Source organism: Anser brachyrhynchus (genome assembly GCF_964034855.1).
Source record: "Anser brachyrhynchus genome assembly, chromosome: 6".
NCBI lineage: Eukaryota > Metazoa > Chordata > Aves > Anseriformes > Anatidae > Anser > Anser brachyrhynchus.
In genome coordinates this window covers 9,110,642-9,123,172 of record NC_137700.1, presented here as the reverse complement: position 1 = coordinate 9,123,172, position 12,531 = coordinate 9,110,642, and the positions used below count along the sequence as shown (strand labels likewise).

The window sequence follows — 12,531 nt, the reverse complement described above, 5'->3', positions numbered from 1 at the left end:
CTATTGGATGGCAATTCAAAGATACAGGCATTTCTTAACTCCAATTCTCCCATTTTGAAAATAGAAATAATAAAGCTAACCCCCATCTACCTCACTTTCTGAAACGAAAATGTAACATATGCCCAAAATGTCAATACCACACTTATTTTTCCTTGGTAACTAAACCTTTACCAGTTGGTACTATTCATCTATAACCTCCAAAGCAATAATAAACACAGAACTATGATTTACTTCAAGTCTTTCTATTATTAAAACACTTTGTCTTATTGTTTTATTGATTTACAATCTGTCCTACTTACTTTTTTAGCATCTGAAAACAATCAAGACACAAAGCTGCAAAATGTTTAGACATTAATTGTTAAGAGACAGCATTTTATTCCAGGCTAGGGGTTTGAGTCCTCGACTGCTAAGCATTCTGGTACGGAAATGATTTATGGCCTTGTAGCAATAACGATGCGGCAGAGCCATTAACATATTGGCAGACCCTAGGATGGATTATCGACATTGATTATTTCATGGACCACTGATACCCATTTGTTAAGAGAAGCTCGAAGATGGCCTCTCCCTGACTGAAATCTTTTACGAGCAGACAGCATTTTAAGTATTAGGAACCTGGGATTTGGGCCTTTTTTTTTTTTTCTTCCTTCCTTCCTTCCCCTGCCTCCCCCTGCTATCCCCAATCTACCTCTGTCTCCTCTTAGACTCTAACAAAAAGTGTCAAAAATTAAAGTTCATTCTTCACTACAGTCTTAATTTCTCAACTCATCATAACCATGTCGTCTTTAAAAATTAATGATTGCCAGCATTTAGCCACTGGTTGTTGCTATGAAGATCTATGCAAAAAGCAAGGATCCCTATAGAGTGTGTGATATATGGAATTCTCTTTATTACTACAATAAAACTTACTGACATTTCAATACTTCTGCAAATAGCATTATAGTATCAATCTTCTGAATTAGGTTGAAAATTAAGTTGTAAATTAAAAGAAAGTGTACTTTGGAATACAACATGATATGTCACCTAGAAAAAGACCTTTGTGCATAACAGAGCTGAGCAGAAAAACTGAAAGATAAGCCCAGGTGCCTCTAAAGTGCCTATTTCATCATAAAGGATCTGGGTTATATTTTATAAGAAGAATACAGCCTGAAAGCCCTGATATTTCACCTCAGGAGAACAGATTCTGAATCTCTTTAAAAAAAGATGAATTTGACAGCATCAGCTCATTAGCAGAGATGCCAAAAAGCCTTCATGAGGGACAGGTGGGATTTAAGGTGGGAGTAGGGTGGGAAAAAAAAAGGGAAAGATGAGAAGGGAAGGCAAGGGGGGTTAGTTCAGTATAGGGCCTTAGTGATAATACCCTGCCTTCTTCAAATACACATCCACTACTTGAGTTCCTAGAAAATAATAAATGATATCCACTATTACACTTGAATTGTGCCAGAAGAGCAAAAAGTGTTATATTTCAATCAAAGTATAATTTATAAATACCTTCACTTCCAGACCTATATGAGACTGTTAAAAATGCAGGTTAATGGCTGAAAAATGAATTTCTGTGCCCCCTAAGACAAGTCTTTCAATATTTTCTAAAAACAGGACCTGCTAATGAGGTGATACATCAGACTGAAATTCAAGCCAATATAAAAAATGTATTCGTGCTCACTATGCATAAACACAATCTAAAAAAGTTGTTTTTCAAAAGGAAAAACCACATTGCATTAACACCTGAACAAGGAAGATATTATACAGAACAGCTACCAACATAAAGAACTCAGGCCTCCAGATCAATCCTATACATTCAACTACTTTAAAGGTAAACAGTTCCATTAGCAATTTATCAATTTTTATGAGATTAGAGAGACATGGTGTTTTCTGGATACAACTGCATGCCACTTAGAGCAATCAAACTAATGAGCAGGATTTCTCTTCTAAAAGCACACAACTGTGTTATAAAGATATTAGAAGCCAAAATATTCCTATTCACTAAATGAGTTCAATAGTTAGCTACAAAGTGTTATAAAATCAAGCCAGTTATCATTTGTAGTTTATAATGCCCTTCATAAAATGGTCATTTCTGTTATGACTTTTCACAGCCTTTTCGTCGAAAGGGCGTGACACCTAAGAGTGAAAATAGGTTTGTTTATGACATGGATCACTATCTTTCAAAAATTACCCAAAATACATGGGGGGGGGGGGGGGGGGAGGGACAGGGAGTGGAAAAAAAGGTGCTCTTAGCTTTACTTTTTTCGTACTTCCACACTTGAAGGAATTGGAAACACACTTTAACATTGCAAGTTCTTTTGATGGTTTAATGTGTAACCAGTTCCCCAGATAGGATAATTCACATCTTAATGACAGCAGCACCTTTACTGGTGTGATTTTATCAATGAGGGTAAGGAGAAACACTCATACAACGTGGTAAACCTGCCACTGTTTGCAAACTACACAGAAAGCAGGGCAGAGATGGGTTAGGATGCATTTTTTCCTAAACTGGAGCTCATTTGTTCATCCCATGCAAAAATAAAATTTGGGTAGACAATGAGCTGCCAGGAAAAAAACAATCCCACAAGCACTTCTATTTTCAAAGGCCTGTGAATAAAGGGCTTCTTCATTTCTAATGCTATCACATCTCCAGAAAGAGGCAACCGAGAAACCCAAGATCCCCAAATCCATGTTGGAAGAATCAGGTAGATAAAAATGTACAGAAGCAAGCTCAGAAGGGTTCTCATACCTGCTCCAGGATTTACAAAGGGAAGCTGTGGTGGATCCCTCTCCTTGAAGGGCTGTGAGCACAGGCTACAGGTGTGTGCTCCAGAAAGAGATTCATCAGGGCACAGCTGGCACTAATGGGCCTGTGCTGCAAAGGAACAGCAGCAGCACCAGGTAAGCAGTTGATCTGATATTGACACAAGGTACAAAAGTGCCCTAAGACCAGGGCCAAAAGTCCAAACAAAAGCAATCTTCCAAGCTTCACCCAAAATCAAAACAAGATGAGAATTCATCTACATATACAAACATACAAAAATGTATCAAGCAGTTCACCACGAATAATACCAAAGTATCTCTCAGTATTGTTTAGTCATGGTATCAATTTGAAACTGCTCCAAAATTTAGTGCTATAACAGACATTATACAGTATTGATGAACACAGACAAGTGATTTAGCCATCTTTGAAGGGTTACAACTTCCTTTTGGACCCCCAAATTTGAAATCATCTCTGTTGTAATTTGGTAAACTTATCATGATCACTCACACTAGTGGATTTTTAATGCACCACCCAGAAAAAGACACAAAATAGAACAATATAAGAAAATAAAATGTGCCTGTAATAAGCCAAGGACTTGCATAGACTACATGTACTTCAAATGAGATTTGTTTTACTGTAATGGAATTATGTTTTTACAGTGCTTGACATGGCAAAATAGGGTCTCAATGATGAACCACTGAATCTGCAGTTACAACTGCAGATTTGCAGTACCATGTTGAAATCAGTGTCACATTCATGTTTCTAAATGTGATGCAATGACTACTGCTGTTTAGCAATAGATCTATACGAATTTAAATGGACCGTGGTTTTCTACAGTGAACCCTCAGACACTTACCATTGTTCTCATCACCTAAAACCATTAAACCACAACTCGTGTTAAAACAGTGCCTCTGTTCTGTTAGTTAACTTCTAAATGACTAATATACACAGAAAAGAAACACCTTAGAGAGAGAAACAGGAGAGAAAGAAAGAAGAAAAGTGACTCAGAGTCATGTTTGTGAGATTTTCACAGCTAATCACACACAAGACTGATTCACTGCTCACCTCGCTCTGTTCACTCATTTTTCATATCATACTTTTCACTGCCCCATCAGCCTGCTCCACCAAGGTCAAATGAAGGAAATGATAGCATACACACCACACTAAGATTTATTATAAACAGATTTGCTTTCTTCTTACGTGGAGGAAATATGTTACAGACTCTACTGTTTATAAAAATTAAGGTAAGTAGTAGAGGCCATCAGATTGGATACACAATAAATTTAAAAAAAAAAGTAAAAAGGGAGTCATTTGTCTCTACTTATATTTCTTATTTGCAGTACCTGATTTTTCTTAATCAACAAGGCAATAAACATTTTCACTATATAATATGAAAATGATCATTGCTACAGAAGTCTAGTACTAGCATGCTTTTTAAAAAATATATTATTATACTTTAATTTAAAATCAAAACTGTAGCATAAATTCCACTTCAAACAGACTAACAAAGAAAAATCTCCTTGAAGTTATGTATGCAGCAATTCTGAATGAATGCACACCCAGAAGACCAGCCAGGAAGTAACCATTAACTACAAGGGAAGATTTGCAGCATGTTAACTAACAAAGTCAAACGATCTGGTCATCAGTAAGTTCCTCCTTTGAAAGGAGATTGGTATTTCACTATTTTAAATCAGGAACTAACATAGTGATGAATTAATGTTACCTACAAAGTAGCTAGTGATTTGTCAAAAAGGCAAATACTTTTCATTCTCCATATGGAGGAGCCGATTTTGAGGGTGCCCAAAACTCCTGTGTACTTTATTGCCTGGCACGAAAAGAGAAGATTCTATCAGACAGTACTGAACAGAATAAATCAAGCAGTCTTTTCACACTGCCTGTGAATGACCATGGCACAGTACTACATTAATATTCCAAAAGTATAATGATTTTACTAAAGAAAAGTTTATTAAAAAGTACTTGACAGCTTTTTGTAATGTAAACAACACACTCCGGTACTTATTCTGAAAGACTGGACATTTTTCTTGGTGCCTCCTCTGCCAGGGACATCAGAAAGTTCAGTTTGAGCCATTAGTTTAGCTCTAACAGTTAATGCTGATTCCGTAATGGGATGACTACAAAAAAGATTATGAAAAAGTACAGTGAACATGTGGCCATACTCTATTAGTACTTTATGCTAGTAGAACAAACACCAAATCCCTGTGTTTTACAGAAATATAGACATACAGAAGAATAAAGCAAAATGTGACAGATACCAAAAATGGCTGCGAACTACAGATGTGTTTTAAGCATCTATGTTCAACATAGAACTTACTGACTCTTCAATCTATATTAAGGAGACATCATGACAAAATCCATCTGAACAAGACAACCAAAGCAGACCATCAAAAATACAGCTACGCTGAGAAGGACCAGCCTTAAGTTAGGCTTACCTACGTAAATGACCAGCAATACTTTTTGTTTACATACTTACCAGAAACAGTATCTGCCAAACAAGCAATTAATGTTCTCTTCTCATAACATAGCAGAGGAGTCTGCTAATGACATGGCAGAAGGGGCTTATGTCAGGGCTGCATATAGCTGCATGTACAGTAATATTTGATCTGACACACTCCCAAAAGAACTCGCCCACAGCAGTAGGAACCCTACTGTCTTACTTCAGAGTAAATAAATAAATCACACCTCTAAACACCCAGGACACATGACACGGAATTACAGGGTCTTAATTTTCACTATAGTTCCCTATTCAAAAACTTAAGCAAAATGGAAGATCAAAAGTGAGAAACTGCAGACCAGATTTTTTTTTTTTTTTCCTTTCAAGGAACTCCACACCAGAACAAGATTGTATTCTCTTTCCCAGGGGATCTTTCCACAGCATTACTTCCTTGAAAGAGCAGTCGATGCAGCAATCATCCTCTAAGGTTAGCCAAATCACTCTTAAAAATAAACCAAATAAATGTAAATTATGTAATCTAAGCTAAAAACTTTTATCCCCTAAGAAACCACTTCCTACTTGTGCTAAGAAAAGCTCCCTTATTTGTCATCTTTGATAATCTTACCTTTCCTAAACAAAAAGTGCTAAGAAATTGAGATCATATCCAGTTGCTTCCTCTCTCTTTCCAGAGAGATTTTTTATATATATTTTTTTTTAATATACACTGCCTAAGGGAAGTATGACCACGCCCTCTTCTATCAGTGTGACCAGAATTGCTCTACCTGCTTTAAAGATTCCTCAAAGAGAGAGCACAGGACAAAGCAGAAGATGGTAGAAACAGCTCACATCAGCAATTCCCGTGCCTTCCAAATACTGGCAATGTGTTCAGTACCCTCAATATCCACATCCAGAAACCACTGTATGTGACCACAGGTTTCAACAACAGATTACCAAATATATCGTGCAACATTAACAATACTAGTTTGGCCCCATGTAAGTTTCATGCTTCTTTCCAAGTCCAAAATAATTCCCTGGAGATGCATGGAGATTCTATTAATAAAGACAAATTCTCCAGTTTAAGGATGGTTATGTGTTGCAGGGACGCTCTGGAAAACTCATCAGTAAAAGCAATATACTATAATTATCTTAATAGCAATTTATACATTGACATGCAGAGAATGAAATTGCCTTTGTTAAAATTCAATTAAACACATTATATTACTATGTAAATAGCTGTTTCCAACATACTACCGAAGCCAACAATTGAAGAATAGTTTCTCTTTACTCTGATCAATTGCATTTTTCCCCAGTTGAAAGCACATTAGGGCACTACACGGAAATGTCTTGTTATCACGCTGTATTCACTTTCTTCATCTGCTGAGGCGAGGGAGGAGGTGGTAGCTGGGGCCAAACCACACTCTTCAAAGTGTCTCTCTGAATCTGAAGGAATTCCACTGGGGCCAACACAACCCCCAAAGTTGCCAGCAGACAGTATTTTGCCCAGTATGTTGTAGGTAAATCTTCATTTTCATTTGCATTCTTTGCTGAAGTATTTACATCTCCAAAACTGAAGCAGCCGATAAAATTAAGACCCATTGATTTGCTCCAGCACAGTAATCCAAACCCTTCTGTTTCTGTATAACTAGTGAAATAAATAAAAAGTACTTTGTGATCCTCTCATGTAAATAAAATTTGGTAGTAGTCTAAAGCTACAGGTCTGTTCCTCCTAGAAAATTAGACAATGATATTGTGGCAACAAGAGTGTATGTAAGTGGGAAAGCCACTGATTTTTCTTCTTTAAAAAGAAAATGTACATAATGCATTTATTATCCTCATGCATCTGAATGCAGTACCAAAGGTGTGCCTCCTAGCAGGAGCACAGTTTGCAAGGGAAATAAATATTTTTATTTATGATAGCAAAAGCAACAATAACTGATTAAAGTAAATTTAGTGGAAACATTAAAATAACGGCTGTGGAAATAAAATTTATTCTGCTCTAGCATACTGTGTGAACTTATTGAAAATAATCAAGTGCTCAGTTTGAATTAACTGAGTGTGAGTGAGTCTCAAAAAAAAAAAAGGAGAGAGATGGCAATAAAAAGCACTAACAGGAACTTGTTAGCTCCTTCTGCTGCTTGGTTTCTTCATATATTTTAAGAAAATCTGCAAAGATGTAAAGAATCCTCCTGTGTTCAGTTAGCAGTAAGTAAATTGCTGTGGGCTCTGAGTGCTGGAATACTTTAGCAGGCAATTCCTCTCTGTCTTTCATTCTGTTTGTCTGTGTTAAATTCCCCCTCTGCCCTCATCCATTCTCACATCCAGTTCCCAGCTTTGTCCATCCATCAATCCACACACTTTGTCAGTGCTGACTTCATCCTGGCTCTCACAATCACATCCAAGCCCTGCTGCTGCCACGAGGGAGCTTTTCGCCTCCCATCTGCGTCTCCCCGATCTGCTGACTGAGGCCCTGACGCTTGTCGTTTTCTATTGCACAGGCAAGCAAAACCACTAATACCAAACCTGATTTCTGTCGTGCAGCTTTTCACCTTTCCTATCGGGAGGAATAGAGAAAGAGAGAGACAGACAGAGAAGGGGAGAGAGAGATGTTTGCTGAATTTTCTAAAACAATTCGTACTCTGGTCAGGTTGAGGCTCAATTCATCTTCAGCTCTACAAAACATCAATAGAAATCACAAGGAGAAAATGTATCACTAATTAAGGGTTGATAAGCTCTATGTCAAGAGCAGTTTAGGGGGGGAAAAAAAACCTCACCATCACATACAGATTCTCTGCCAGCTGAAATCCACAGAACAGTTTCATGGCAACTTCAAGTTAAAACCTCACCTAATTTTCTTGCATAAAACATGCTGTCTTAAAAGCAACATTCTGGGAAAATAGCACACCAAAAACAGATGTGGCTTTATGCAAAAGGTAATTTACAAAGATTTAAATTTCAACTGGAAAAAAAAAAAAACATAGAAGATGACTCAGGAAACAAATTGTTACCTAGCAATGAAGTGATATTAAATCATACACCAATGTTTTACCCGTTTCCTTTTCTCAGTTCAGAAGCACAATATTCTAAGCATGCGCTAACTTCTATTAGTATTTGTTTCTTAATTAGTATCAAAATACTTGCTAAAACATGGTGATGCAACTTAGAAAAAAAAATTGCCTTAACAGTAGTTACAAATGACAAAATTCTTCAAACATTTGACTACAGCAGAGTAAAAGCAGAGCGGTAGAGTATATGTTATCATTAAATCCGCAGTTAAGCAAGCAAAAGAGTTTTATGAAATGGAAATAAACTCATTTTCATCATTATCATATACTTGACTCTACCTGTAAAAACAAACTAGAACAAGAATGTTCCTGACGGGTTATTTTAGGAACAGAAACACAAAGCTGGCATGAAATATCTCACTGAGGAACTGAAGCCTTCGGAGCCCTTGCCCACAACCAACATCCATGGCCTTGAGGAAATCTTTTCACCTAATTGTGTTTCGGTTTACAAACTGCTCACTCGCAGCAATTTTGTGAATGCACTATTTGATTCACTGCTAAAGAAATATTTTGAAAACTCTGAATGAAAGAACTTTACACGAGCTGTACAACATGCTCCAAATATTCTGGGAGTTGCTTGGTTAGAGGAGGCTGTTTTCAGTTCTTGTTAAACCCCTAAGTATCCCTTACTGCTAAGTTCAGAGCACACTGCTGCTTTGCCACGTCTCCAAGTAGAACGAAGAAGAAAAAAACAACAGTCAGGCCCAAGCCTTTTTCTCTCACCCAACACCCCTTTCCTCAGGCACTAAACTGTTCTTTCATCAAAGACATGCTGACACACCCAAGAATCTGTTGCTGTCTGCATACACATTCACATTCATGTAATTACTGCATCGCATATATAATTTTACTTTATTAGTTATTTTTAGATAAAACCTGAACATTCAGCCAATAAAAGAAAACAGACAAAGGAGGAGAAAAATGAGAGAGTTGTGGGTGATCTTAGCTAGTGAAAATAACGACCTTCTCCCAACACTCTTCTGTTTCTGACCAGGGCCTTCCTGTCACACAATTTGTATTTCACTGGTTATGAAAGACAGAACCTAGGAGTAACACTCCACTTTTATTTCATGAACCACTGGTCTCAAATACGTTTTTAGGTATGATACTGTAGAACTGAAGAGCAGCAGAAGAAAGTCTTCTTTGCTGTGCTACTATACACATCAGACACCTCTAATTAGACAGCAACAAAATTTTATTAATAGGCTGGACATTATGGAATGAGCTTGTTATAAATGGGCCCTGTCAAAGCCTTATTCAGCTACCAAATGAGTATTCTCAGTTCACTGCTTGCATCTGAAGCATCACCGCTGGTGCCGGATAACAAATGATTGCTATTAACCGTATTGTTAGTAATGATGGCTGAAAACAAACAAAAACCCATAAATAACAGTCTACAGAAAAATTAACCCATAAACTTGATAGATATCCAGCTGAGAAATAATAAATGACACTTTGGATCCTGCTGGGAGAAGCTAGTGGTTTTTGTTTTCTTCTCTGTCATTAACACATTTTCTGTGCTAAAAATTAGATTCTGATATATAATTATCAACGCTTTCAGATATTAATTCTGCTATCGCTCCCTCTGTTTCTCTGCTGGTTGGATGTAATGTTATTCACAGATTACTCTGAGAAAACACATCAAACACTTAACAGAGCAGGTCAAAGTGACAAGCAGCTCTTGCTGACAACAGCAACCTGCACAGCCTTTTTTACCAGGGACACAAAACAAATTTCTCCTATTAATTAACTCCAGTTTCTTTGCAGCTAGAACAAATCTTCGCTATGTAATGTGAGCTAAGCATATTCCCAGCTGTCCTAATGAAGGCTGTATTAGGGAGGAAGAACTGACAATTATTATCTTGCATTTATACAGTGAAATCCACATTTGTTAACATCCTAGAGAAATATGCCTATTTTCACAGCCAATTAAAACACGTTTCTTTTCAACGGATATAGTATCAGTGGTACAGCCATGCTTTCTCTCTCTCTCCTTTTAGTGGAAAAAAAAAAAAACAAAAAACAAACAATAAAATGCACTGGAATGTTTTCACCAAGGAGGGGGGGAACACCACCCTACTTTATTTTACAGAAGAATATTTAAGAGCTATTATTCATCTTCCTCTGGAACACAAAAATTTTGCACACTTTGCACACAAACTCACCCATGAACACTTCTTTATTAGATGTTAATATATGTCAACTAGAAAACACAGGGTAATATGATGGAATAATTATGCATTTCTACCTTGCAACTGTTTGTGTACATGAGAAACTTGAAGTAACATTAGTGATCATAGTAAATTATTTGCAGCATCTCAAGCCCCACTCAGAAACAGATCCCTCTACCATAGCAATCCGTACAGAACACATTAGATGACACCTTCCTTTCTCCTCCCATGCCCTCCCCAAAGACTTTACAGTCTAATCTTCTGTCTCTGCACTGAAGCCTGTTCGCATGACCCCCCGTTATGTATGCCTGTTACATTGGCAGGAGCACGTCACATTTTCTGGTTCATGCTCTTCACAGTTTGCAATAATTTTTTTAATACCACTCATAAGCCTTTTTTTATAACACATTTTTAACTATTTTGACATATATTCATATTTGACTTGCTGTATTTATAGTGACATTTAAGTTCACTCATTTGAGCAATGACTTTCAGTTCCTTAGAGTTTGATGAGTAATATACTTGTGAGTATTAAATGAAAAAACAAAACCAAAAAAATCAAAAAAAATATGTAGGTAAATAAAATTAGAGGACAGAAAGTGATGTCCATCACCACTGTAAAGTGTGAAGAATGCATAGCATGAGGCAGACAATTTTCTGGGCAGTATTTCCTCCTCTTGCCCCAACTACAATAAGTATTGGAGAAGAGCTGAAGCAATGTTTCTGCCAACAAGTTAGAAATTCCCTTAATTACAATTATTCAAGAGAAATGGCTTGCTCACTATTCACATGTTCTGTTCCAATTAAACGGGTCTCCATTACGTTCATAACAGCATCTAAGGAAAAATGTTTTGGAAAAGTATTTAAATAAATTAAAAATGAGGGTTGGAGGGAGTATTTCCTGCTCTGCATGCCTAGCTTTTAATTTCCACATTGTGTCCCCATGGCCATGTTTTGCTGATGACAGAGTCTGACTGCAAATCCCATACCTACTATACACTACATTTTCTCAGTATCTGGCACTGTGATATTAAATAACTATAAAACTAGAAAGCCAAAATAACTAAATCACCTGGCAGCCAATTTCTGAGAGTTAAACCACAAACCCGGAAAATGGTGGAGTGTGTTGAAATAATGTAAAGGAAACCCATAAATTCAAACTTTATGTTCTGTAAAGAACAAATATGAAAAAGGCATCAAAATAATGAAAGATTGTTTATGTATTCTGGCATGAAATGGGAATGTGTTATGAGAGAGAGCGCAATGGCAGAGACAGATCGACAGAGCTGACAGTGTGGTATTCATCCTGCATGGTACAGCAGACGTCCTGCTAGTGGCAGTCGACAGCGCAATAAATCAAGGGCTCTCGATGCTGTACCTACAGCTTATTACATCCAAGATGACAAATAAATAATAATCCCTGTCACAGCAGCCCTTTGCTCAAGGATTGAGCCTGAAACCTTTTGCTCATCACTCCTGGTCTTAAGTGAAAATACTAGAACAAGGGAATTGAAGGCCACGGTTTACTGAGCTCATGAAACACAAAGCAAGCTGGTCACAGGAACCTGAACCAAGCAGGAAAGGTCAAGTAGCAAGAAAGGATAAATATTTAAATAATCCTAATAAAAAGATGGCAACATTACACAGCTGTGAAACTGCAAGGGACCTGTAAAAACACCAAGCATCTGAAGAAGTCTCAAGAGAAGGCACCCAGCAGTTGAGACCTGATAGCACTAACTCACAGAGCTTCCCTTCTCAGATTATACATCAGAGCACTTGCCTGCACATGTGCTTGCTTCCTCCATTATTACTGGGTATGATATCTGTATCCTGGAAGTGGGACGTCACGTAGGGAAAACACTACACTCCTTACCCCCCACAAAGACTAACATCAAACCATCAAAAAAAAAGTTACGCCTCTCTGTTTTCCCCTATTAATATGGGTTACTTCCTGTATCTACCCTCTTTACAATGCTTGTAACATTTAGGATATCTTTGAGTGTTTCATGTAAAAGACACTACAAAAAATAAAACAAGGCAGTACCAGAACTAATACCACAGAGATATCTCCTCCAGATGACCCAGCAATTACAAAAACACATC

General features: G+C 37.3%; 2 protein-coding genes and 1 long non-coding RNA gene across 7 annotated transcripts in view; 1 reads left to right on the top strand and 2 right to left on the bottom strand.

Annotated features, from left to right (window-relative positions):
• The window catches only part of LRMDA (leucine rich melanocyte differentiation associated), a 668,732-nt gene that overhangs the window by 498,175 nt on the left and 158,026 nt on the right, over positions 1–12,531 (bottom strand).
• The window catches only part of LOC308197317 (uncharacterized protein), a 296,269-nt gene that overhangs the window by 173,461 nt on the left and 110,277 nt on the right, over positions 1–12,531 (bottom strand). For 4 of the 5 annotated variants that reach the window (XR_013952802.1, XR_013952804.1, XR_013952805.1 and 1 more), the window contains one exon: positions 2,729–2,854. The exons of the other annotated variant lie outside the window; for it this stretch is intronic. The gene's annotated coding sequence lies outside the window, so the exon portion shown is untranslated. The remainder of the gene's footprint in view (positions 1–2,728; positions 2,855–12,531) is intronic. 5 annotated transcript variants of the gene reach the window in all.
• The window catches only part of LOC308197320, a 49,268-nt gene that overhangs the window by 22,119 nt on the left and 14,618 nt on the right, over positions 1–12,531 (top strand). The window lies entirely within an intron of this gene.